Source organism: Apteryx rowi, unplaced genomic scaffold, assembly GCF_003343035.1.
Source record: "Apteryx rowi isolate R43461 unplaced genomic scaffold, aptRow1 scaffold_112, whole genome shotgun sequence".
Lineage (NCBI taxonomy): Eukaryota > Metazoa > Chordata > Aves > Apterygiformes > Apterygidae > Apteryx > Apteryx rowi.
Window position 1 is genome coordinate 442,851 of NW_020447331.1, and position 25,812 is coordinate 468,662.

Below are 25,812 nucleotides of genomic sequence, written 5' to 3' on the forward strand. Positions count from 1 at the left end.
TCATTCATGTAAAGAATAAGTAGAATAGACTGTCCAGTGTTTCCCATTAGATTAATATATATAGCACTTGTGTGGTGTCAATGCATTTTAATGACCATAATATTTTTGTTTTGTCTGTCTTCATTTGCAGTTATTGAAAGTTTCAATCCAATTTTTGGCACCTAAATTTGCATATCCATGGCTTGCCCAAAACTTTGGCAGTCACATCACAGGTCAGGAATTCCTAAGTCCAAGAAGTGAACACTCGATTACAGTCCATTCTTTCAGAATCTAATTCCTTTAAAAAATCAAAATAGGTGTTCTATAAGAGGCTTATTAGGGGGGTGGCAAAGTGCAGGCCCAAATTTACCAATAGACAAGGAGGCAGTGGTGTAGGCAAAGAAAGGTGTAAAATGCTTATGCCTTTAGGTCACTTCGATGAAGGGCAAGTTCCCTTAAGACTATTCCTATCATGCTCCTCTCCAGTTTTCCTTTTCTTTGTGTTTATGGTTACAACAGTATTATTTGTCCCTCAGCTAAGACAAACAAAACTTTACCACATTTGAGTCCATTACAACAAATTTACTGATTTCAGTCCAAAAAAGCTGTCTGTTGCTTCTTGATAGCTCCACCACAGAAAGATAAGGGAAGGCTGGTAAAAACACTGTGCATCTCCTACCAAAGGCATTAGTACCCGCAAGGAAGAAGGCGATGACAGAGCTCCTCGCCCCACAAGTCAGCTCTGCTCGCCCCGGGGAGGCTGTGGCGCAGTTTTGGCTCCGATACATTGGGGCACCAGGCCATGGTATTCCGTGATGGGGGCTGCAGTCACCAAGTCCCATGCTTCCTCATGCCATGGAGCTTTTAACCCAAAATAGGACTCCCGTGGACAGGGTGGGGTTCAGGTAGAGAGGAGTCCTCAGTGTAGCTTTCCGGTGCTCGAAGGCAAGTCGAGAGGTGTAAATACAGTGCAACGGGCACCAAGGGAGCAGTGAGAGCCACAGGGAGTGCGGGGTCAGCAAGAAGKACAACAGGATCTGTAAGACACGCACAGATAACCTTTTTGGGTACCCTGCAGGAACAAATGTGATGGCAGGGAACAGCCCCTTCCAGCCAGCAGTCCTGAACCCACATGCTTTCATATTAAATAAGCCCCAAAAATAACACACTAGTGATATCAAAACTACATTGACAAAGTCACGGAGCTTGGGTTCTCCACCGTTGCTTGAAGGATGTTATAAGCAGAGTTTATCTCAATATTTTAGTACTTACATGTGCCTCTGCTCATTGTGTTGATGGATGACAATGACATTTTTGCATAGGGAACATTGTTTTTCAGAGCTACCTGCAAGGCAATGATGAATACAACCCTGGTGACCGCATTTTTCTGGATACAGAATATTAACTGAGAGTTAACCAGGAGCCCGTTAATTACACATTGCTGCTACTAGTCACCCAAAAGGAATTCAGACTCACAAAACACGATCATAAAAAGCCTGGAAGGAATCAATGTGYGTGTGACATGCATAAATGTCACCCGTGTCCCGCCTGTGAAGCCTCTGCAGGCCTCGCAGCTTGCAGCTGGCACCCAAAGCCTCTGTAGCACCCTCAGAGGATGAGCCTACTTAATGAGCCCCAAGAGGAAGATTAAAACAAAAACAAAATAACCTCTGGTAATATTTTTAGATAGAAAAACTCCTTTCTGGTGAAGCTTTCTGTTTTGGTTGTTTTCCTCTTAACAATTCCATTCTAAGTGAGAATTCAAGTTCTCAGGGACTATGGGTCCCCAATGTGCTGTCAGGATGCAGTTCCCTGAGCCTTTGCCCAGCTTCACCCCCCCATGCCTGCTGACCTGTTTGAACGCCCACGGCCTTCAGGGACCCCGGGGAAGGAGACCACGAGGTCGGGTCTGCCACTTATGGCTCTGCTGGAGATGCTGAGCATAGAGAAACAGCCAAGACAGGCCTGGAGGGCCAAATCAACTCCCTCTGCACCATCTCAGCCTAAGTACCACTGGACTAGCACCCGTGGGGTACTAGTTGCAGTTAGTGCTGTTACAGTGTGTTGAATTCCCCTTGCATTGCCTCACTGGAAGGAGCACAATATTTCAGCTATTTGGTCTCTTTTCTCACTGGAACTGTTTGTGTCATCTCGTTATAGACAACTTAGAAATCACCCGTGGGGCTGCTGAGGTGGCAGAGCTTTCAGGGTAGCAGAGCATGCACATTGGCACAGCAGACCTTGGAGGAAACCATCCCATTGATAGTGCGCTCCCAGCTGAGGAGCCCAGAGGAACCACCTCAGTGTCGCACTGGCATTGAGAYGCGCATCTGGTTGTCGTTCAGACCATCTATTTAATTGAGCACTGATCACATCCATCTCCAGGGCACTTTGAATGTTAGCACAGCTATCAACACCACCCTTACCGGACGGTCGAATTGTTGTTCAGATGAGCAAAGCGACCTGTATTTTCAAGGCAGCAAGTTACATTCAACAGCTGGTCACATTACCACAACATGATGTTGTTAATTTGCACGTGCACTCGGTGTGCAGACTCATTTGAACCTTCCAGCTTTGGGTTAAAGCCACCGTCATTTTATAAACTGTGAGCACAATCATTCGCGATCGCTGCAAAATACAAAGTACAGTTTGCTCTCTGTTGCCTGTTCTGCCCAGCCCTCTCATTACAGAAACATCTGGTAGAAGCACTTGAGCTACGAGTTTGTCAGAGTTTCCATTATAAACCCCTATATTCAAGGGGTTACTGCAACTCAGCCGTAAAAAGTTGCTCCAGGCTCAAACTTGGCATAAATGGTCTCCAGTGGGAGAATGATTTTTTTTCTTCTGAAAGCAAAATGTTAAAATACATGCAGTTAAACAAAAGAAATCCACTTTCCCTCAGAGACTGCCCCTCCCGAAACTATATGCATTGCATATACACATATTGCCCACAGCCTTTAAAAGCATATTATTTATTAAGTTATTTATTAAGCTGTTTATTAAAATAAAAACACTAACTTCACAGACTTACTGGTTTATTGAAAAAAATAAGTGGCCAAGTGATTTCAGGTAGAAAAGCAGCAACTACATAGAAAATAAATTATGTAACCATGTAAAAGTCATGGGAGGACAGCACTTTGAGGACATTTATTCATCCCAACGCTACCTAATTTTCCTGCTGCATTTAGTCTTGGGCTGGCAATAGGGTCCAATAACTAAAACGACCTGAGGATGAGTGGAGAAAATATTTCTTTTAAAAGGCAATCTGTTCCAGCAGGATGCAAGAGATTAGCAGAAAAGTGTTAAGCAGGAGGAAATATGCTGGTTTAGAGGAGACAGGCACAGGGGAGGGGTTCCCCAAACTGCTCTGACCCAGGTGGYTGAGATGATCCATCAGGAGTGGTAGGCGCCAAATTTCCTCCATACAGCCTGAGGATGATGAAGAAGAGGCAGAAACCTTGGACGAGCTGGACTGAGCAAAGCCTGGCTTGCAGGTGAAGGAAGATGAAGCATAGCTAAGACCCAAGACCTTGAAACGGAGGAAGGACTCATTTTTCAGCTTTGAGCATATGAACAGTGATGACGTTCAGCAAGCCCAACCTCCTCAGGGCTCCCTAGGTTTTGGCCACAAGACATTTCTGCCACACGAGAGCCAAGAGCAGCCATGGCCAGGTGGCAAATCTGAGGTAACAGCAGCCCTCAGCGACAGAACGGGCAAAACGATTAACCGTGCCACCCCCGGCAGCTGCTGCTACAGACCTCAGTGCTGATTCTGCAGGAATTTAAGCCCATGAGAAATCCCATTTAAATTAATGGGATTATGCCTCAGAAGTATAGAGTTAAGCATATGTGTATGTGTTTGCTGGAGCAGGCCCCAGGCAACTAACACACTTGAGGAGGGTTCTGCCTGTGGCGACAGTCCTCGTGCTGCCCTCCCAGGGGCTCTCATATGCCAGGCAGAATGGCTGTAGGGCAAGCTGCAAGGCCTCTAAGGAAAACCCAAATGCTGGGGGAAGTAGTGCAGTGATTCACTGAGCGGCACCCTTTCCTCTGAGCCAGTTCTGAACAAAAGTCCCAGAATTGCTTTAAGATGGGAAACTACTGCTGGATGTGCCGTCCCTCGGAGGACATGGAAAACAAACATCCTGCCCATGACTGACACATAAGGTCTCAGCAGCTCTTTTAGGGATTCTGTTTTTTAGCCCTGGTGTTTCTGGCCAACATCCAGCTTCTGTAATTTCATCCTTCTGGCTTAAACTCCCAGTATAGACTCCTGTTCTCTCTCAGCCTCAGCAGTACTGTGGGATTAGTGATCACCAAAAAACTGCTGCTGCAGCCCGGCTTTGATGGGCAAGGGAAGTTGTCCTCATAAACCCAGAAGAAGACCTGGGATCCCTCAGAGAATGAGCACAATGTGAAAAATCAGCTCTGCCTTCTTCACTTGCACTGAGTAGTACTTTGGTTTGCAAGTGATACCATTAAAACCAGATATTGCCCAGCATGCTTGACTGTGGCAAACTGAGTCCCCATCATTCACTGAGAAGAGATGAAAACATGGTATGGCATCTTACACCAGTAAGGCACACATGATGTTCACCTGCCTCTGRATGTAATGGAGTAAAATTTCTCCACTGCATTTCGTTATCAGCATGCAGAATGCTTGGGAAGCTTCTGATTCTTGGTAGTTGGCCAACCTCCTCCAGCACTCTGAAGTCAACACCACCATCGTCTGATGGCACACCCCCTCTTGAGCTTCAGGAGCTCCAAGGAAGGAAAAGCTTAGATAAGGAATCAGACACTTAAGTCATAGGCTATCTGAAGTTAAGGCTACCCATGGCTTCCTTCCTTTTTCCTGTTTTCTACAATCTTTTTGTAAATTAATTGTCACTGTATTTCTTAGATCAAGAATGTTCAGATGACCTCTCCTCATATTATTGATTATCATTACAAAATTATTAATGTTCTTTTAGTTAGAGAGGACATCCCAAATGAAAAAGCTTTGACTGGATTTCTCCCACCAATTAAGTTTTCAGCTCTCACTTTATGCCAGCTGTGTGAATACACATTTTGACTGCTTCAATAACTCTTCTTGAAAACATAAATGAATACTAAAATATGACAAAAAGGTTAACATTAAGTAGTTGGAGAGCTGGGATAGACATAGCTAATAGGAATTTCCTGCTGCTACCACATGCAGTACTACTTTTAATCACTGTCACATTACGTTCTTATCCCAGGTTGTCCTACAAGGCATGATATGAGCAGGCATCAGAGAGGTCCTAAAGAAGCCTTCTATAACAGACAGGACTTTAAAGTTGTCTTCACTGTAAAAAGAGAACAATGTTCACAGAAGTTAAATACATTTCCATGTATTAAAGTATTTTTTCCTGGACAGTCATAGTTAATGTCAAATTTATGTATCATTCCATTTTTAAATTTCCAACATGCCCATCTCTGCAATTCAAAGAAAAAAAGTTGGCCTTTTTTTTACACATTCCTAACAGAAATGTATAAAAGTGTTGAAAACCAGGTGTTTAAAGTGAATGGAGGTTGAAGTGAATCTGTTCCCTTAACGAGAAATAATTCAATATACCCATATGCAAGCAGAATATGTTAATAGACTGCAATCTATCATGCCAAGAAATGATAGAAACAGCTTCTTAACCACGTAAAAGTGCTGGCACTTTTTGTTAATGTTTCTTCTTTAGAGAAGGAATAACTCACATTTCCATCTGGATCCAACTCAGCTGCTGTGAAAGAGCAGCATCAGCATCCAGAACAGCATAAAGAGCAGAGAGTCAGAGTTCAGGTCCCAGTGCCATCCTGTTGTTTTTTGTGGGAACAGAGTAAACGATTGTGGAAAAATACAGCAGAAATGCATCAGGGGAAAGTGTTATACTTGGCTGAGAAGCCCTCTCTTAAGTAATCACTAGGGGTGTTGACTTGCCTTTCTTTTATTTTGCTTATTAAATATGATCTGCAATCCTGTTAGCACTTTGCATGTCACGCTGAAGTTTTACACCCRAAAATGACTGGGTTGGAGATTCCTTAGCTGTGGTCCACAGCTCACCGGTGAGCTCACTGCTCCTGAGGTATGCTGGCTTGCGTCCTGGACTTCAGTTGAGAGGCACAGAGCCAATGGAAGGAGAAGAGATGAGATAAACAGCAAAAGCAGAAACCATGGTCAACTTTAACAGGAAGGTCAATACCCATATTCCTCTAAAGACTCCTTAAAAAGAGGCACAGATGGTTTTTCAGTATGGTTTTCCATGTAATGTAAATTGCCACATGGATGTTACACAGTGACTCAGAGGATAAGTGCCCATGAGGCAATCTCTTTACTGAGATGAGGAGCTCATCACGGGGAAGCTGGAAAACACCTGTAGGCRTGGGAATAAATTGCTGCTCTTACTGGAATACAATATACCTTGATCACCCCACAGACTTTTCAAAGATCCCACAAAGCAGAAGAGAAAAACATCTATTTCTGCCTGCCTCTGCAGGATCTTTTCGTATTTTTCACACGAGACAATTTACCTGGCTTCTAGCTGGAGAAAAAGCATTAAAACACACAGGTAAGGTGGCCCCGGGTGAATGAAAGCTGATTGACATTAACGAAGTGAGGATATGAAATGCGTGAAGATTATGCTAATCCTGAGATGCAGCAGTAGAATTGGCTTTTCCTGCGMCGAAGTATTTTCCCTGACCACCACATTTGTCATATTCCCCACAAATATAACACAAAGCATAGCACTGAACGATTCAGACGTCTGATYTGAAGATCTTGGAAGTCGAGGGAAAGTTTCCTGTTGACCCCAGTGGCCTTTGGATGACAGTCTTTTGCAGGGAGCACCACTGATCGCTAAAATAACCTCACCCATATCAAAACCCTGTGAAAATTAGTTCACTAAATTGTATCTATTTGCGTCACATTTTCTACATTAGCTGTCTGTCTCAGGCTGATCTCGTTTAAATAATTGTTTCTTTAAGGAAGTTTAAAAGCTTGAGTCATTTCAGATAAAAAAGTTGCAGGGAAAACTCCTTTCACCCCTACATGACAGCATTGTGGAGGACTTTTCAAGACTCTTTACTCCTCCTTGTATTAGAAGAACTTGAAGTTCAACAGTAAAATSGCTTTTCTGGAGGGATGTGCCTTTTGTCACATCTTTGAAAACCAGTGTATGTGTAGCCAAATTTAGGTTTCAGCAACCAAAACTACCCAAGATATCTTTGGTATGTAGGATGTGTCAGGCCAGAGTTGAATTGGACTGATGTAGACTACAGCTGGGCCAATGTCTGGACACTTCTCTGAGAGCTGAGAAACTCACCACTGCTAAGAAGTAAGAGAGAGAAAATGAGGGGTGGTACGATGAGAGAGACACACGTATGTGATGGGGATGGGAAGAAACTTAATGGGCAAAGATGGGGAAGAGTCAGCTCTGTTCAACTCTGCCCACACAACTTTAAGTGCCCGACCTACATTCCCTTAGAGCATGATGATGGTATAGAGCATTCTACGGTATATATTGGATCTTCATTTTTCTGTGCAGCTTTTMATGGATTTTGCTTCCTCCCATGGCTTTTACTACCCAAGAAGGGATTGCATTTGAGAGGCAGAACAAAAAAAGACTGCAAACTGAACGGAGCGTGGGTGTGAGGGGGTTTATGTGTGCTTTGGTTTCGAAGCTTTGGCCTGAAAAGAGATATTTGCRTTAACAGACTACAAAAGACGGATGATTTGCTGTACTGAAAAAGTTAGAAACTCCTGCAACGTCAACACAGTTCATTGAAAGCYAAAAGGGAGGCGTGTTATTTTTAGGACCCAAGTAATTCACAACTTTTTGTGTTTAAAATAAAATATTCAGCTGTATCATTATGAGTCATTTTTGTTCAGATAGTTTACTAAAATATTCTCCTTATGTAATGCAACATACCTGGATCTCTATTTTATTATAAAGTTGGTGGACGCTGGGAAGTCTACAAATATATTTTTATTTTTAAGGATAATAACAAAGMAAAACAATATTTCAGGTATAGTCACTATTAACAAGTTGTAAAATATTGACTTCTCTCACTATATTTTCAAATACTCTATGTCCTTTCTATTACTATTTTTTTCCTGCAGTTTATGTGCTGTACGTCTGCAGCCAGAAACATGTGTTTCCAATTATCTTAGCTTTCCAAACCAGCTTTGCGTTCAATAGCAACTTCTTTTTTTTTTTTTAAGGTACAGCTCCTCCTCCCACAGAAGTTAATATTCCTCTCCTTTTTTTCTATAGCAAATAGCAGTGGCTGTTGATTCCAAGCCCATTTTAGAATTCATTTAATTTGAACCTCCCCCAAAAAAGAATATATTCTCTTCTAAACTTCTTGTATTTCTTATGAAACAAAACCAAGCTTTCATACTGAATGTATATAAAGTGTTGAAGTAATAGAGGGAAAACTGATGTCATCCAGTCAATCTTCTATGATATTTTCTCTAGTTCCCTCTACAGTGAAGAATCCAAGTTGATCATTAGAGTTATAATGGTAGAAATGTTAGAGAGCATCCCATGCTTACAATACATGCTTAGGCCTTATAATTCCCATCCCTGAAGCATCTGTGCAACCACTGACCTGTAGTGCATCTGAGGCACATGTTACACGGTCAGAAATTGCGATTATTCCCATTTGCATATGGAGAATTGAGGCAGAGATGTGTCCAAGCCTCCACGCTGGCTTAGGGCTCAAAATTGCATTTGACCCCTCCAAAATTTCTGATCATCTGCATCGCCTGGTTGTTGACTTACACTCAGGCTTAAGTTCGAAGGAAGACCACTGGCTCCCCACCCAGAGAAATTCAGGCACAGAGATGAACTTTGAGACCCAGTTCATAGTGACAGTGCAAACATAACCAAAGTAAAGCACGTAACACAAGAAAATCACCCCCACACTGAGGCAGAGTGCACAGAGATAGGAGAGATGCAGCCATAGAGATCAAGGCTGTGTCTTGTCTGATCTGCATATTGGGGCAGCGTATGAGGGGAGTGGGGCTGGTCCACATTGCTGGGTCTCACTCCAGGTTGGGATGAAGCTAAAACACACAGCTGGACACACACGTTTGGGAGCACCTTGGGATTTGTCAGTTTAGGCGAAGCCAYGGCCATAAGAAGAGCTCGAACTCAGTCTTATCCGGGCAATAACCTGAATCCTTCTTCCTTTGTACAAGGAGACGACTGGAGAGGGATCAGAAGGGGGGAGCCGCACCAAACTTTATTAGCATTGCTGATGCAGAGTGCACTCAGGGCCCTGGACATCAGAGAGGCTGCTGCGAAAGTTTTAGGGAGTTAGGAGCAGGGTACACCTAGCATTTGACCATGGAGTAACCAAAGCCTGAACTGAATAGTAGACCACGCCTTTCACCTCCATGAAAGGAAAAGTGCAAGATCCCTCATTTGTATGAAAAGCACTGGATGAATAATCCTGCGTGGTTGCTGTGAGCACCACGTAGGCAGGAACTTCACTCTGAAGCACAGTGCCTGCTGCAATTAAAAAGTAGGAAAGCAGACATTTACCCCAAAAGGAGTCATTGTCTCGCTCGCCAGCGAACACGCTGGCACAGTGGGTTACAGACCAGGATATAAAGCAGCCAGAAGGCAGCTTAATTCATGCTTAATGTCATATGACTCTCCTCCACGCATGTGCTGTGTAGCCCTGAAACAGATGTGCGGTCAGCATAACGTACTGCAGCACTTGAAACCTCCAGACCCTACCACAGCACAGGCTGCTGAATGAGACACCGGGATGCAGTTCTGACCGAGAAAGGATCGCGGCATCAGCCGATGAGCGCTCACCGAGATGCTCAGGACAAGGGAGAATGAGATAAGGGTGGCTGCCATCTCCCACAGAAGAGTTCAAGGCGTCTCTCACTAGGAGAAGGGCTCCTACAAGCAGACCATAACCAGCAAGAGCAGGAAAGCCATGGGAAGAGAGATGGAAATGAGACACCTGCAAAGCACGTTCCTCTTTCAGGGAAGTGCTGCAGTTCTTCCGCGGTGATAAGAAGTCTCTCCTCTGATCGTTACATTCTTCCCCTCATGAGCTGTCAGACCTCTCCGGTTACAGTCCCACATGCTTTGGTAGCTGAGGACGGGAGCTGCAGCCCTTCTGACCCTTAGGAGCGCAGGATACAGCACTTCCTGAGTAACCAGATCTAATGGAGGCAGACACACCATCTATCCTTCACCATCCTGGTTTCTTTCTGCAAACGTCCCACCTTTCTGCGAAAGTCCCGTGGCCTGTTTCATTGTTATCTACACGCTTCTGGGCCGTAACACGCCAGGCTTATATGTTACAGGGCTGCTTTGTTTTTCAGCCCTGTTTCCTCATCAGTATTTGAAGGTTTGGATTCTGACCACACACGTGTGCATACACACAAAAATGTAAAGGCCTGAAGGATTTCAGTCACAGGGAAAGATCTGGCTTTAAGTTTGTCTTCCTCATTACAGACGTTGCCATGATGATCACCACCTATTTCCAAAACAATGCTGTAACTGGAATTTACAATTGCCTTTTCTTTTTTTTCTGTGGCATTTCCTTTTCCAGATCCCACTGAAGCTCCTTAGGCTAATAGTTCTTGTATACAGTCTATACTGCATACAAATACATAGCGCTTACAGCATATGAAGCTTTTAGCATTTACGGCACTATTGACTCTCACACCTCTGTGACAAGTCTCCTGGCACCTATTTATCTTAAATCTTCATCTCCTGGTGATAAAGGATTTATAGCAATTTTAGCATTAATTTTTATGTATGTGTCTAATCTTTACTTGTAAAAAATGCTTAGAATTATTGCTCATATGACTTTCAAAGGCTCAGGTCATGGGCACTTTATACTTCCTTTAAAAGAAATTTCATGTTTGCTGAACCAATATCTGGTGATCAGCATGGGGTTTGTCTGGAGCTCACATGATGTGTTTGTCATTTAAATCTTCTGAAACAGCCAATGACAACAGTGAGGAGACATTTTTTTCACCAGCTTTTAGGAAGGAAGTTGAGGAACAGTTYGGTGGTCAAGGGAGAATTCACGTCTGGCGTGATGCTCAGAGGATATCTAACATGTCCTGGTAACCCGGTCCTTTTGGCAGAGCTCACAGCCTGGAGATCCGCAGGGAGCGATGCAGACTGACACTCAGAAATTCAAATATCAGCATTTTGTTACTATCAGTGTCAGTGGTGTATAATTTAACCTCTAGTTGTCTCTCAACATTACTTGAAGTTTCCAGGCATCGCTATCAAACGTTGGAGCCAGCAGTTAGACTTATGAAAGAACTAAGAAAAAAATCTCCCTTTTTGGCCAACCAATGAAGAAGAAAGAGGAAAGGCATGGAAGGAAACATTTTAACATTTGTTTTTTCTATAAAAATGAAAAATACCAAAACAAACAAAAAAAAAGTTGAAAATGAAACATGCCTGCTATGTTGTAACCAGCTCCATTTGATGACATTTAATAAAAGCCCTTGGCCAGCCTCCTGTCGCATTGGTACAGCTTGCAGACACCACCAAGGGTCAAGTGAATTTGTCAGACAGTTTCCAATTCTTGGACTTTTTCCTAACGTCAGGAGGTGTTATTTGCTTAATAAGTGTACGAACATGTTGTTAAACCTCTTAGAACACAGCTTCTGTTGTATTTCACTGAATGAACAGCGGGGAAAGTGGCAGCATTTGTTGTTTGATGTAAGGGCACATGGTTTGCTGCTGTATGAAGGGGGCTCGGTGCTTTTGCGAACGCAAATTTGCCAGCAGGGATGCTGATCTCAAAAGTAAACCTCCATGACTGCTCATTTAGGAAGGAGCGGACTGTAAATAAAATTGGCAGGGATCTCTAAGCAAACACGTTAAAACTGAACATCAGTGCACAAAGAGATGTGTTTTGCAGCGCAGCAAGAAGTCGCTAAACCAGTTGATTCCTGAAGTTTTGTGCGAAAAACAGTGTTTATAGCTTCTGTTAAGTCGTGTTAGTGTTTATGAAATCTTTTTGGTTAGCGCTTTCTAGTCATTTTCTCTAATGTTTGCTAAGCTTAAGCATATGTTGTTGCAAATCCAGAGAGAGTCGCAGTGTGAATGTGGAACTTTGTTTAAGCGCGTCGCAGCATTTCTCTGGCATCCGATTCCCAGTAGCTACCGAGAGATCTGGAATTGCTGAGTGCACAGGGCTGGCCACATGCAACAGGCAAAGCAAATTAGTTTCATGTGAATGTATCAGTCATTTTTTTCAAGGGTGTAAAGCCTCAGGGTGACTCAAGGGTGAGGAATGACAAAAACAGGACCCTCAATTTTTTTCCCCCAATTTTTTAATTATTTTGTTGAAGTCTTCCCTAAATCCAAAGAAGTAGGGTGCGAAAATGAAAGGCCTGATCTTTTTTTCAAGTCGATATCGAAAATGAAATTTCCTAACTATAATGATAAGACTTGTCATTGAAACATGAAAAATAACAGCGCTTTGGGCCTTGCAGGTTAATGATAATTTTTTCACAAGCATTTTGTTCACAATCTCAATTATAATTCATTGTGCTTTATCTTTCACACACATCGCTAAACCCTTTTAATCTTTAATGAACTGGATTTGTCTTAATTCAGTAGGTTTAGAGCTCTTTGTTGAAAAAGTGAGAATTTGTTATCAGCTCTAGAACTACCAAAACTTACATCCTAGGATACACAGCAGCGAGTAGAAAGCTCAGCTGGTGCAGGTACATCAAGGGTGGATGTGGGTTTTCTTCCAGTTTAAAAGCAAGCATCTTCACATCTGCATTGAGTCAGGCCGCTGGCTTTTCTCTTAGGTGATCGTGGATACTTTGCAGCTGCTGTGCCCTCCCAGCAATCTTTATCCACTTTTTAGCCTCGGTAATTCTACTGGCCTGAGTTTCAAATTTTATCTCTACCCTGTTTCTGCTAGATATTTCTGTACGGTTTATATTTGTGAACTTCATTATTCTATTTACCATGCTGTCCTTGTTCTCCTTTGCACTAGGCCTGATCACAGTATTTTTCTGTGGAGTTTTTTAATAGAAATTTCTCACCAAATGAAACTTTTCACAATAAGCATGACCTCTGTCAACAGTTTCTTAAACTAGAAAAACAGAAACATATAATACTTTGAATGTTTTTGTATGGAAATTCTTGGGGCTTTTTGATAAACTGACAGTTTTCCACTGAAAATACCAATGAATACTTTTTCCTCCTTCAAATTTTTCAAGGAAAAAGAAAACCAGTTTTACAGCCAGCACTTGCTCTTCTGCATAGAGTTGATTGAAGCTAGCCGGAGAACGCCGGCCTTTTTAATTACTGCTTTGTCCCCTCTCACCTTGACCTAACTGTGCCCTGGCAGGGAATGTTTGCCTACCTCTAACTGATTTACAGCAGATGTTAGTGGTAATAAATTATATCCCATTTCCCCCAGCTCCTTTCTTCTAGAGCTGCTTGGACGTTTTCAAATGAAAAGTCTCTGGATTTTAAAAAGCAATATTTCAGAATCCAGTTTTGGGGGGCTTATGAATATTTTCTCTTTTTTTTTCCAGTTAAACTGAAAACCAAAAGCTAAGCTTTATCTTCTTCCTGTTTTTCTTTTTTCCTGCTACTGCTAGAAATTGCAGGACTAAGGGGAAAAGACAAGAACAGGGAAGACGGAAAAAAAAAATGTAAAGAAAGAGCTTTTATGGGAAAAAGTGAATAAGCGAAATAGCTCACTGGCAAAATCCATGGAACAAAAAAACCCCCCAAAACCAAGACCCTGAGATGTTTTGATTTTTTCACTGTTTTTTCACCAGTTCCACTCCTGACATCATCAAGCAACTATTTGGTGCTTGTTACACGTAGCATGTGCTAGGCACTGGGGATGACTTCATGCCCCGCAAGTGAAGCCTTTGTTCTCCCAGATATTTCCACCAAGGCCTTCATGGGGGCAACCTTCTCCACCTGGGCCTTGAGACACCCTATGGGGTAGCAGGAGAAGGACAGGGAACCTGAGGACCCAACTTTCAAAGTGTTTGCTTACTCACAACTGGGCTGGAGGCCAGAGGAAGCTTCCTGATGTGAGGATGACCCAAAAGACCCATTCCACGCCCCAGCTCTGTGGCCAGGCTCCCGCAGCTCTGCTTGGCTGGRATGGCCTCCCTCAGTAGTCACGGCTCCATTTCCAAGCCCAGCCACTTCCAGCAAATGCTGTAACTGATGCTTTTTTGCCAGAGCTTCTCTCCTGGAAATAATAAGCAGAAACTATAACTGGCAGAAGTTGCTGAAGGAAGCTTTTTACTAGAGTGCTCATATTTTGTTCGTGGCAGTTCGTACCCTACAAAAATGATATAAGTTATATTGCATCTGGGACTAACATTAAGGTTATTTGAGATGAGTCAATGGCTCATGCTTTGAGCAAGGAGACCAGTTGGTGGAGGCTACCTCTGTSTCTAATTACCTCTACCGGCAGCAGCCAAAGGCCAGGTGAAATTCAAGGCACTAGTTTTTATATTTACCATTACAGATAAGTCCTAGGAGCATCAGAAAAATTTAAAGACATGGGTTTTTTTGTTTCCTAACACGCTATAGGCAGGACTGTCCTGAAATGACAGAGCTGAGTCTTAAGAGAAAAGTAGCATTTTTGAAAGCTGGCCATTGCCTTAGAAATCAGTAACTTCTAGAGAGCAATGAAGCCTGTGATTGTCCTCCTATAGAAAACACAGCAAAGTCCCCATTCTGCAAACACACGTGTGCTWAGTTTTGTGCGTGTTAATAGTCCTACAGATTTCAGTGGAACGACTCTCACGTAAACTTCATTTTACGAATTACATCTGTAGGAACAAGGGGTCAGTTTAACACCTATTTTGATAGGAAGTGTTATTGCTTTTTGTTATAGTCGTATTAAACTAAGAGTTTTACATTTATGTGTTAGCCAAGAAAGACCACATAAATAAAAAAATCAGTTAAGAAGCCTGGAAGAAAAAAAAAACCTGTAATCTTGTTAATGTTGGAGAGGTAACCACAAGACACAAAGATCAAAGTCTATACTCAGGAAACAACTAAGGATTGAAGAGTTTGATCCTAAATTSCTCGACAAAATGGCGTAAAAGTAGTTTTCAAAATCTCCTGTTCCTTTAAGGACTCTCTCTCCCTCCAATTTCTAAGGTGCCCTTCCCTCCCCCTGCTGCAGCCAGCGCGGGAGTAAATCATCCCTGGGACCCTGCAAGTATCACATAGCCAGATAAATCTTGAGTTACAGCAAAAGAGAGGGGAAAAAAGCAGAGACAGGCAGAAAACTAATCCCTGGCTTCCAGGTAGACCCAGTCAGCAGCGCACGGGCGTTGGGACAGGTTTGTCCTGCTGTTGCAAAACTCAGGGTACGACATCATTTACTCGGCAGCGGAGGAAAGCCTCGCTAAAAACCGCACCTTTCCGAACTAAACCATCGCCATGGAGAAGTAAAGAGGGGGAGAGGGAGCCCTCCCGCGCAGGGTGCCCGAGGAGCAAGGGAAGGCGAGCGCGGGGTGGAAGCGGGGCTGCGGGTGCCGGCGGCGCGCGGCGAGGAGCGCGGGAGGCCCGCGGCCGGCTCGCCTCTCCAGGCATGGCATATCTGATTTCAGCTGCAGCCGCGGGCGGCCCAAGGGTTAACGGGAGACGCAGCGCGTTAACTGTATCTGAGGAGATTATGGCATGTTTATCCAGTGTTCAGATTTCCTGTCTGAGTGTTTGGATTTCCTGAAATCCCTGCTATCAGCCCAAGTGCTGTCCACCGAGCAGACCTTTTTCTTTTTCCCCCCCTTTTCTTTTGCCTTTTTTTTTTTTTTTCACTTTGCTCACATGGTAGGCTTTCCTTCCTGCTCTCTTTCCAGTTGTAGTGCCTGTGTCTCCTCACCGGTCAGGACATTTATGGATGCAAATCAAAACTCTTAGACTCCCAGACTCTGGGGATCACCGTACCTTGGATTTCCTTTTTTTTAAATTTTATTCTACTTACTTTTATCTTTTTGTGGACCTAAAACCTGAAGAAACATGGTCTTTTTCAGCTGCCCATGGGAGAATATGTTTTAGTCTGAGATGGAATAATGGCCTTAGGTTTGAGGAACAAACCTGGAATGGGAATTCAGACTGCACAAGTCCTGGTGAGTTACAGTACCTTGAGCTTAAGTGTGGTTAGTCATGTATACCTCTAAAACAATAACAAGGGCTGCGTCCACTGAATGGGGCTACTGAGAAAATCGCAAAAAAAAGATTGATGAAGCTGAAGTTTGAACTTTAAAGAAAAATTAGCAAAGTCCATTTCTAATTCCTAAAAATACATGCTGCTCTGAAGTCTAAATAACGGTGTGGTAAACTTTACTGTAGCAAAATGTTTAAGGCCAGATTCTGCAAGTCCTTACTCATGTAAGTAACTTTTACTCCCATAAGCAACCTCATTGACTTTAAAAATTGCCCATATGAAAAAAAAAGACTGGCAGAATTGGGCCCCCATTTACTGAATTGCACTGTCTCAATCGCAGCAAAAATGAACTTAAAAACAAAAGAATTTTGTACTTCTCATTATATGCTTCCTTGGCATTTTATGTTTCATTGTGAATCCAGTTTTAAATTTTAAAAAGAATCCGTGCGCCAACTATTTTGCCTATTGTCTCTTAAACAAGTTTGCAGCAGGAGTGAGAGCGCGTTTCGTGCAGCAATGTTYGAGAGGCCAGAAAGGGGCTTTCTGCCGTTGGAGGGAAAACGCTGAGCGGTATGCTGCACTGAATGAACTGGAAAGCTGGATGCAAACAGGAGGCTTAGCGCAGGTTTTAACTTCAGTTTGGGATGCGAGAGTCCRTGATGGCATTGTTAGCCCTGGCTGGTTTTAGTTAGGTCACAAACGCAATGAGTTGGCGGCTCTCGAAATCTGTGACTCAGGACTTGAAAATAAAATCTTCTTTTCAGACCTCTTTAAAGCTTATTTCCTTGCTGAAACCATTGGAAGTGTTGTCCGAGTGAGATGTGGAAGAGCAGGAACAAAGAATCATCGTTATTACAACTTTTATTCTGTCCTTTAGCTAATGGCTCTGGTTACACTGCACATTCCTGAGTTGTTCTTTGGCATTCTTCCAAGAGGTTTGGTTCCCTAATTTTAGGGAAAAAATTACTTCAGAAGTTGCTTAGATATTAGGAAACATCTATAGTGAAAACAGCTTTCTTTAGTAATTTTACTTCAGCCCTGATTTTCATTAGAATATTGAAAACGTCCTGCCTTCTAATATATAATACTGCAAGTCAGTCAAGAGAGTTTAATATTTAAATTGTTGCTTTTTTAGCAGGTGAGAATACTTCACTTTTTTATACCAGTAAAAGGAAAGAATCATTTTCTAAATTCTGTACAAAGCTTCAAAGTTTGTGTTTTTAAAATGTTGATTGTCTGGTGGGCCAGCTTTCTGCACAGCCTCCTGAATTTGATCCCGCCACTCTTCGTCAAGGGTTTCTTCAATACCAGTGGAAGGTTTGTGGGACACCAGCCAGATCAAACTCGTGTCTTTTTTGCCTTCAAGCCTTCAGGAATTAATTATTAATTAATTAATTATTAACATGAGGGAACACTGTAAACTGATGGTATTTTACTCACTGAAATTTGAGTTCTTATTGTATACATACGTGTATATTCTCAGCATAGGGGATTAGACCCCTGAAAAGACCAAGAGAACAAGGAGCTCCTCATCTGAGGTAGTGTGGACCTCTGGTGCCCTGCTGTGTGGTTATGTTAACCCACAATTTGGTGGTCTGTGTTCATGGCTGCAATTAAGTGGGAGCAGCAATGGGCTCATGTCAAGGCCGGTAGAAGAGTCAAAATGTCACTACTGATCGGTGAACCAAGGAAAATGGAGAGCATGGATGAGAACTGAGAGGAACTATGAAGACTTCGCTAGGTCTACCCAAGTCTCCTAGGTTTGAAAATTTGGTTGGCTGTCTCATGAGCAGAAGGCTTGGGACTGGGTCGGTTGTTTTTTTTCCCTTTTTTGTAGGACTGTCAGAACTTGCTGGTTTAAGTCAGGCTGGAAATGCTGTGGGAATAGCTTTTCTGGTGGTATTTTGGTATTTCCTCTTCTGCTCACACCCAGAACCAGGAAGTGCAGAAGCACAACCTTCAGCGCATTGTGTGCATGTTTCTTTTTTTAAACATGAACACTTTTCCCTTCCCCCCACCTTTTTTTTTTTTTTTTGTCCTAATAGCTCTCACAAAGGTTTAAGGCTTTGTTTGATTTAGACTTTGGGAATTTTTTATGTAACTCTTTATATAACGGTCCCAAGCACTACATAGTTCCTTAATAAACAATTATCACATTAGTTTGGGATCATCTAAGTGCAGTATTCCCAACTCAGCTACCCATGGCGATGCGTTGATGTGACAATAACACCAGCAGCTGTTTCTGCTGACATTTACTCCTGTGCCTTCGGCAGCACAAGGACTGACTGACTGGACACTAAGACCAATCTATTTGGTTGTCCATGGAGAAATGCCTCAAAAGGCCATTTTTTTTGGTCTGTTCCAAGTACCCAGTTGCACCATTAAACTCTCAAGGATTAGATGCTTCATGCTTTAGTGTTCTTTCCCTCCTTTTTTTCCCCTTCTGCTCTTTGGCTTCAGTGAGGAGGTCTGACTCATGTGCCCTCACTCCATGTGTCCTTCTCATTCACCACCATGACTGTCAGTCCTCCTGCTTTTCTTGCTGCTGTTGGCAAGTAAGGATAAACAGTTTTGACAAGCAAGTAGTCCYGGAGAGCTGACTTAATACACACAATGATGTTTCTCCACTCAGATGACAAATGGACCAGTGTAGCTAGACTGCTTTCACCCAAATTGTCCCCCTTGGAAAGCTTTTAACCCCTCCTTTTTGTGCTGCTTTCCGGAAGAAGGAAAGAATACAGTTTTGTTTCTTACCTGAGCAAGAAGATCACCTTGAGTCTTTCCCTCAAGCCTCTTCTAGCCACAGTGTAGAGTCTTTACTTTCATTTATAAAATGGCTGATTAAGCTTAAAATGGATCTAAAAGTTAGGTGCATGGAGAAATAAGTTTCGGTATTTCCATTTGAGTCCRCTCTCATAAGCTCTACATGAAAAGATATGCCAGTTGAGTTTGAAAATTGTCTCTGTGTAGGATTGGGTTTGTAAAACAAGTTCTTCAGTGGCTTTACAGCCCTCAAAAATACAAGGAAATACAATCAAAGGGAACTTTTTTAAATTCCCTGTATATTTCTATAATTCCAGAAGATGCAAGTTGGGGCAATGGAATTATTGAGGATTTTAGATCTATATGCGTGCTTATGTTTTGGGGGGTCTTTTTCTTTGTTGTTGGACTTGAAGCTCTCTCTTTGGCATTGGAAGCTGTTGTGCTCCAGAGAGAAGGCACGAGGAGGAAATGACATGAGGCTTCATTATTTCAGAAATTGCTTAGTGCGAGGAAGGGAAGTGGGAGCGCTCAGCCTGGACCAGGAATCACTTTACTCCCAATATCACAGAATCACAGAATGGCTGAGGTTGGAAGGGACCTCTGGAGATCATCTTGTCCAACACCCCTGCTCAAGCAGGGTCACCTAGAGCATATTGCACAGGATTGCATCCAGGCAGGTTTTGAATATCTCCAGAGAAGGAGACTCCACAACCACTCTGGGCAACCTGTTCCAGGGCTCTGTCACCCTCACAGKGAAGAAGTTTTTCCTCATGTTCAGATGGAAGTGTCTGTGTTTCAGTTTGTGCCYGTTGCCTTGCGTCCTGTCGCTGGGCACCACCAAAGAGTCTGGCCTCATCCTCTTGACACCCTTCCTTTAGATATTTGTATAAATTGATAAGATCTCCTCTCAGCCTTCAGGCCCAGCTCTCTCAGCCTTTCCTTGTAGGGGAGATGCTCCAGTCCCCTAATCATCTTCGTAGCCCTTCGCTGGACTTGCTCCAGTAGTGCCACATCCCTCTTGTACTGGGGAGCCCAGAACTGGACRCAGTACTCCAGATGTGGCCTCAGCAGGGCTGAGGAGAGGGGGAGAATCACCTCCCTCGACCTGCTGGCAACACTCTTCCTGATGCACCCCAGGATACCATTGGCCTTCTTGGCCACAAGGGCACATTGCTGCCTCATGCTTGACTTGGTGTCCACCAGCACTCCCAGGTCCTTCTCCGCAGAGCTGCTTTCCAGCAGGTCAACCCCCAACCTGTCCTGGTGCAGGGGGTTATTCCTCCCCAGGTGCAGGACCCTGCACTTGCCTTTGTTGAACTTCATGAGGTTCCTCTCTGCCCACCTCTCCAGCCTGTCCAGGTCTCTCTGAATGGCAGCACAGCCCTSTGGTGTATCGGCCACTCCTCCCAGTTTGGTATCATCAGCAAACTTGCTGAGGGCGCACTCTGTCCCTTCATCCAGGCCATTGATGARKAAGTTGAACATGATATGGCACCTGTAAGTCAAGCTCCATCCATTCTGAATATGGCTTAGTGTGAAAGTCCCCGAAAACCCAATGCCTAGTTCAGCCTTCCCTGAGAGACAGTGATGCTTTTTTCGTATCCTGCTCTATCTCTACTGGAGTTAACAAAATCCATCTGCCTCCGTGAGTCAGCAGAAAAGTATTCGGCTTTTATAAGAGTTAAGGGACATGGGATAGGGCAATGTCAAGGCGCAGAAGCCTTCCCCCGCTTTGCATTTGCACTGCGCGCACAGAGGAGTGGTCGTGTTTTCAGTTCCCAGCCACGAGAATAGCAGGGGAAGATTTCGCGCATTTACGCCAGTTGAGGGTTTGGCCCGTGGTGTACATCAACAGGGCTGTCGAACAAGGCTCCTTTCATCAGCAGTAAACGCGAACAAACGTGCAAATGACAGCAACCAGCACGTACCGCGGCACAGTGGCTGCCAGCAGGTTTGAAAAGTCGAAAGAAAACTCGATTTTCTTCTCATCAAAAGCAAAACAAGGAAGGGGCCCCCCCTCCTTCCGCCCCCACCGCTACCACCCTGGCTCAAGCAAGCTGAGCCGTAGGTATGTGTGTGGGGGTTTGCTCTTAGTGGTTAACCACATAACAATTTGAAGCATGTGGCTAACTCAAAAGAAACTGCCTTTAAACGTTTGCAGACTGTAATTGTGTTAGCAAGAATGGAGTCCTGGTTGGGGTCTGCTTTCTGCCCCGGAGGGCTGTGCCAGAAAGCTGTGTACATCCCGCAACAAGGTCCTGCTAAAAGAAAAAAAAAGAAAAAAAACCCTCATTTTATCTATCGGAGCTTCTCTTCTGCCTATCCACTGCAGCGAGGGCCAGATGTTCTCTGCCTCACGTTTTGTATCTTTATTTGGCATGTCAGAGAGAAACACCCAACAGGAAACAAAACGGGGAGAAAAGAGGTGGCGATGAGGGGGAGGGTGTTTCGTTATGCCACTTTTGTAAATAAAGTGGGAGGAAAAATAACAAACAAATTGGAGAATATTTGCTGCAAAGCATAGCCTGCTGCAGACTGTGGAGGAATCTCCAAGGGAAGTGGTGAAAGGCACACACAGCTTGAGGCTCTGAGAACAAGGCTCGACGAGGTGCGGGGGGATATACGGTGACGAACAGCCCTGCTGTAGCTTACAGATGGTAAAAAATGCCCCATTCATGCTCTTCCATCCCTCAGAACCTGAATTTAATGGCAGGGAGAAAAAGCAAGAGGGAAAATATGCGCAAAAGAGAAGTGAGCAAGTCCATCTTTGGGGTAAACGTCCAAATGCCTACATGGTGCCAGAGCTCTAGTTATCACACAGTCGAGGGGCTAGAATAACATCCAATATTAAAGAATTTGGTGCTTAAAAAAACAACAACAACAACAACAACAAAAACAGAAAGCCTTAAAATTGCAGCATTTCCCCAAGGGAAGAGACCCTTGTGGGCCATTCTGCAACTGGTTTGCAACTCCTCAAAAGGTAAGGGATGTTTAGTTTCCATTCATTTCCAGCACATCCTCAATCTGCAATCAGGAGAACCTAGTCTTGGCTATAAACAGACATGCTTCTAAATGCTATTTGTGTGGATAAGCTAGTGCAATTATCTTCTTCACGCAGCTGTACACCTCATTTGTAATTTAGCAGGTAAAAATACCTTATCTGTACGATCATCAGAATTGCTGGTGCTCTGGGAGAGCAAATGGCCTTTGGAGTGTGCCCTGAAGGTTGAAAATTCAAGCGGCTTTGAAGAAAAGGCAAATGAGGCCTTGCCAGGTCTTCCCGCTCTGTTTTAGAGCCTTAAGCACCTCCAGCAACTGCAGCTGTGGCCATCTGGCAAGGGGATGGGGTGAGGTTGCAGCTAAAACTACCCCCCGAGCAGAATGAGAATGTGTTAGTATACCTGCATAAACTTCCTCGAGCTAGCAGAGTAGTAAGCGCATGCTAGGCAGCGTGGGATTTGGCTTACAACTGGCGACCAAGCTATGTAACCAGGGTTGCTGGAGAATCTGTAGACCACATGCGTTTCTCCATATCTGTTCTCCGTATCTGTTCTCTAGTCGTTTGGGGTCAGTGGCTGAACGACAGCAGGATTGCCTTGGTTGGGCCACCTGCTGACACTGAATTACAATGTGACCATAGGAAAGTCACTGCACATCGCTACCCAGATCAAGAGCAGGAGAAGCTTGGCCAGCCTCCTGCCTTTCTTCTTCTTCATCCCTGGAGTAGGCAGAAGGCAGTGTGTAGGTGGGAAATACGTGGCACACGTTTCATGGGCTCCTTGAAGCCACCGGGGCAATGAAGGGGGAGATTTCTCTTGCCAAAGCTGGCACAGCTGCATGCCTTTCTTACAGCAGCTGACCAAATGAGCAGAAACCAATTCTGTCTGGCCAGAACTGTTAGCCAGAGAGACAGCAGAACATGTCAAGCGCTAGGGCAAGCCTTACAGTATCTAAGTTCAGCACAACACCAAGCCCTTTGCATAAAACCATGGTTCTGCATAACAGCATAAAAGTGTCTAACCCAGCACTTCAAGATCCTGTCTCTGATAGTGGCTAACAACATAGGGCTGAGGAGGAATATAACAAGGTTACGTGTAGTGATTTTCCATAGATTATGGTCCCACCTTCCTAGGATCTTGGCTTGGGGACTTTCTGAGTCAGAGCTCATACTTCAGATATACTTGTCCTGGATAGACATTTGCAATGTGGATTTGGTTTTTTTTTCTGCCTTAAAGTAATTGAGATTTTTAGCATCAATGAAAAAAAGCTTTTATGGGTTCAATATGCAATTAGACAAACTCATGGAAGGAATTTTGTCTTGAATTTGCAGCTATTATATCATTACTGAAAATCATGGTCCAATCCTAATTTCATACCTGATTTATAGTAGTGACACAAATCGGATTCTGTGGAAATAGTCCAGATTTATTTGTGCGTAAATAAGACCTATGCCAGCACTGCAGAACTCATAGGTTTATAAGTTACTATATTGCTACTTTCCTTCTGTATTCAAATCCAAGTAGCTTAGTAGTCACCCAAATTAATATGCTTAATGATGTAATCATCATTAGATAAATCCCTCATAAAATATGGAAGACTGCGTTCTCTATTCATGTAGGATACTGGCTTTATCCATCTGATCAGAAGCAGGTCTTTGTTGCATTTCCATTAATAATTGAGTATTTCAGCAGGTGTCCTTTTCTCCTTGTTCACAATTAGGAGCTGAGTACTCAGAAAAGCTTATCAGGATCAGAAATTGCTACAATTCAGTAGTTATCTRTATTCATGGACAAAGAGGATCTATACTTAGGTAAAATAATTTTTCAAGATATTTTATTAAACCTAATGGGTGCATTTTTGTGCTCCTGTATAGCCAGCCATACAACAGCATATCTGGCACCTGATCTGAATTAGAGAAATCACTACTGTGATTTATGTTTTTCTTTCCAGAGTTCCTAGGAAACTCAAAATAGTAATTTTGCAGTTTCCCCTATAATGTAGTATACACGTATATGTACATGGTATATCACAAACTCCTATGCTTCATTCCTTCTGGTGCCTTAGAGAGCAGAGAACAGCATGGCTGTAAGGTTCTTACTCCAGCCAGAAACCTCCTTGCCCCAAGGATAATTTCTAAGATTAATTCTGCCCATTTTAAGACTGTTACATTTTGCCTAAGGAGCTCCTACTCTGGAAGAGAAGGAAGAGCTGGGTTCTGCAATAGGCCCATATGCTCTGGGCCCATATCCTCCATCAATCATACCAGCGATTTCCTAAGCAAAACCCTTCAATCTCTACAACTTGAGCAGGAGAATAAGACCAGTAAATAAACTCCTGCAATACATTTGCACCATTAGGCAGATCAGGCACAAGAGCTGACATGACCTCAACCAGTGAGACCAGGTTTAGCCTAATCCTAAGGAAAATAAGGAGTCTTAGACAACACTTTTTCATCTTGCTGAATACTGAAGGACACCGTTTCATTTAAGGGAAAGGAAGGGAGTGTTATTTGTGTTGTGTTTTATGCTCTGGAGGAAAAAGGAGAGCTTAAATCATGGAAATTTACATCACTTAAATGGAGTTTAAATAACGTGTTACTGAGAACTCTGCCTCGTTTATAGCTTGGTGTCGTTGAACGAGGCTGAGGGAACTGCACTATTTGTGCACATGCCCCTTGCGACTTTGAGCCTATCTCAGCCAAACCTGAGGGAGGTCTTGAAGTGCTCCTACACATTTTGCGTAAACAGGCAGATGGGTAGAAGAAAGAGGYGGTTCGTACCTTCTGCCTACCTCCTCCCCAAGGGAAAGGTCACGGTTCCTGTGGGAAAAAAGAAAATTTCCATGGGATGGAGGCACTGTGCTCACAGCACCTGAGGGAAAAGCTGCAACAGGCATTTGCCCTTGGTTATATGCGAGCRTTAAATTCAGCAGGAAGCACAAGTCCAAAGGCAGCCAAGCACCCTTAGCTCTGCCGGTAGCGGGAGGACTTGCTTTGGGAGCTGTAGGGTACGCGTGCAGGAGTTCAGCACTCTTAAATCCCCTCTTGGTGTTCATGCAAACCTGCGCGTGCCAGTTACTGCTTGGCTGTCAGAGCAACAACAGGTTTGGTGAAAGACGCCTATTGCTGTTTATCCTAGTATTGCTATTCTCTCTCCTCTGAGGAGATACGTGCTTGCAGTATCATAGTGCCCTGAAACCACTGTGTTTAATGGGGGAAGAATTCCCTGGGAACAGTAATAGTCCAACAGCAGTATTGTTTGCATACTAGTGCTGGCTAATTTGCAGTAGCAATGTTTTGCTTAGACAAGCWGTGCCAAGAGAGGACTCTCTTTGCTAAAGCTGCCATTGTAGGCAAAAGCTTAATTTGGTAATTTTCAAAAACTGTTTGCCTAAAATTCAGAGCCTCCGCTCACACCAAGGTCCTGGAGAAATTATTTCAATATCCTTTAGCAAGTGAGTCCAATTATTTCAGTCCATCAATTAGGGCTTAACCAGACAAGGGTTCAGCACTTCCTCTTGACTTTCCTGGTGCAGGACAATGTATCTCAGTCCTGAGTTGCACAGTTTCTGCTGTTATACTTCTAGGCCCATTTTACATGGAAATCACCAGCTGGGCCAGACTATTGAAGACAAATCAATTCATCTCTTGGAAGAAGACACCGGGCTCCCTCTGAAATATGAAGTTAGACAGGAAAGAAATTCAGATGCCCAGAAAGGATAGCTTAGTGCTTTCAAAGGTTACCACCACCAGCCACTTGCAACATATATCAAATTAGTAAGTTTAGCAGGAGATGAATGTTGGTCACAAATACCAGAACTGAACTGTCTCATCCAGCTCCTATTCTAGATGCAAACTGCAGTGGGCTTTGCTCTGATTCCTACAAATACCACATAAGGAAG